The sequence below is a fragment of the Lemur catta genome, chromosome 9, assembly GCF_020740605.2.
Source record: "Lemur catta isolate mLemCat1 chromosome 9, mLemCat1.pri, whole genome shotgun sequence".
NCBI lineage: Eukaryota > Metazoa > Chordata > Mammalia > Primates > Lemuridae > Lemur > Lemur catta.
The window spans coordinates 44,140,813-44,143,524 of record NC_059136.1 but is presented as its reverse complement, the minus strand read 5'-3'; the positions used below and the strand labels follow the sequence as shown (position 1 = coordinate 44,143,524).

General features: G+C 29.8%; 1 non-coding gene across 1 annotated transcript; it reads right to left on the bottom strand.

Moving 5' to 3' along the window:
• Positions 1-2,371: 2,371 nt before the first annotated feature.
• LOC123645321 lies at positions 2,372-2,475 on the bottom strand. Its single transcript, XR_006737513.1, has one exon. It is a non-coding gene; the product is annotated as a U6 spliceosomal RNA (small nuclear RNA).
• Positions 2,476-2,712: the final 237 nt, after the last annotated feature.

Genomic DNA, 2,712 nt, shown 5'->3' with positions numbered 1-2,712 from the left:
TAAAACATTATAGAAAGACATCAAAAAAGAAATGAAAGATTTGACAGATGCTATGACTTGTATAGAAATTTTTTTCATCATGAAGAATATCAAGATTATCCAAGTTAACTTATAAATATAATGTTAACTTGATAAAAGTATCAACTTTTAAAAAACTAGATAGGTTGTTTCTAAGCTTATATAGAAATATAAGTAAATAAGTATATCAAGGTATAAGTAAAAAAGTTTAAAAAGTGATTTTGAGGAATTAACCTACTAGATTATTAAAAAGAATGTATTATGAAGTTTAAATGAATAAAGTGGCATGGTACTGAGACATTAATAGAAAGAAAATTCCAGTGGAACAGGATAGAAAACTCTGAAAATATTAATGTGGGACTTCATTATATAAATATTGACCCCATATTAATGTAGGAGTATAGTATATAAAATCATGACATCTCAAGTAAATAAAGATACAATAAATATCGATGGGATGAAAACCAAACATCTGGAAAAAAAAAACATTGTAAATCTTCACATCTTACACCAAGATATACTTCAAATGGATCAATTATTTAAATGTGATAAACAAAACATAAATGTTCTAGAAAAAAGATATGATATGGGAAATACTTTATTACCTTGTAGTAAGGCAGATCTTTCTATTTGTGGCTAATAATCCAGAAACCATAAAAAAGGTATCTAAATTTTAGTGAATAATATTTTTTAAATCCTACATGGGAAAAAATAAATAATGCATGAGGCCAAATTGCATTTTTCCCTAATATTGCATTTTTCCCTAAAAGTGCTTCTATAACTATATCTATAATAGTATTGAAAAATTAATATCCTAAAAAAATAAGTAAGGCCTGGGAATAGACACTGCAAACAATGGGAATTGAAAATAGCTCTCAAACACATGGAAATACGCTCATGGTCACTGAAATGGAACTACTTTTTACATATTAAATAGACATATTTCCAAAAGTTTGATGACAGTTGTCAAGCTTGTAGTCAAATAATCAATTTCATGCATTGCTTACAGGGATATAAATGGATTCAAGCTCTACAGAGGATTTTTTTTTTTTAATTTCAGACAATTACAGGGGTGCAAATGTTTTGGTTACATAAATTGCTTTTACATCATTTGAGTCAAGGTTACAAGTGTGTCCATCCCCTAGATAGTGTGCATGGTGCCTGTTAGGTGTGAATTTATCCATCCACTCCCTCTCTTCCCACCTGCTTGATTTCCAATGAATGTTATTTCCATATATTCACATAAGTGTTGATTAATTAGTTCTAATTTAATAAGTGAGTACATGCGGTGTTTGTTTTTCCATTCTTGTGATACTTCACTTAGAAGAATGATCTCCAGTTCCATCCAGGTTAGTACAAGAGGTATTAGTTCATCATTTTTTATGGCTGAATAGTACTCCATGGTATATATATACCACATTTTATTATTTCATTAATTCACTCATGTATTGTTGGCCACATGGGTTGTTTCCATATCTTTGCAATTATGAATTGTGCTGCTATAAACATGCAAGTGAAGGTGTCTTTTTTATAGAATATCTTTTTTGCCTTTGGGTAAATAGCCAGCAGTGGGATTTCTAGATCAAATGGTACTACTTGTAGTTCTTTGAGGTATCTCCATACTACTTTCCACAGAGCTTATACTAGTTTTCAGTTCCAACAGCAGTGTATGAATGTTCCTATCTACCAAGGATTTTTTAACAATATATATCAAAATAGTTCCTTATGTACTCTGTGAATGACAATTCTACTTCTGAAATGACAGAAATATGGGGTTACTCATATCAGCATTATTTGTAAACAGCAAACAATTAAAAATTTCCCAATGTCTGTCAATATGGGACTAGATAAATAAACTATCCACACACTGGAAAAATATGCAGTTTTAAAAAAGGGATGAGGAGCAAACCAATTCCAGCAACATATGAGAAGGATTATAAACCATGATCAAGTGGGATTTATCCCAAGAATGCAAGATTAGTTTAACATCTAAAAGTCAATCTACATAATGTACCATATTAATAGAATAAAGAACAGAACCCACATGATCATCTCTATAAATGCAGATAAAGTATTTGACAAAATCAGATACCCTTTCATGATAAAATTGTTCAACAAACTAGAAATAGAAGATAAATTCCTCAACCTGATAAAGGACAGCTATTAAAAACCCACAGCTGACATTGTAGTTAGTGGTGGAAGACTGAATGTTTTCTTCTTAGGATCAGGAACAAGGTAAGAATGTTTGCTTTCACCACTCACTTTTATTCAATATTTTACTATTACATTTATAACATTTACAATTGCATTCTAGCCAGGGCAATTGTTATTTTTATTCTTATTCTTATTATTTTTTTATATGGAACACTTCACAAATTTGCATGTCATTCTTGCACAGGGGCCATGCTAATCTCTGTATTGTTCCAATTTTAGTATGTGTGCTGCTGAAGAGAGCATTAACCAGGGCAATTAGAAAAAAAAAAAATTAAAGGCATCTCAATTATAAAGGGAGAATGAAAACTATCTCTAAGTGGCATGATCTAATATATATACATAAATCCTAATAAATCAACTAAAAACTATTAGAATTAATAAATGAGTTCACAAAATTTATGGTATGTAAGATCAGTATACAAAAATCAATTGTAATTCTATGCACGAGTAATTAACCATTAGAAAATGAAATTAAGAAAC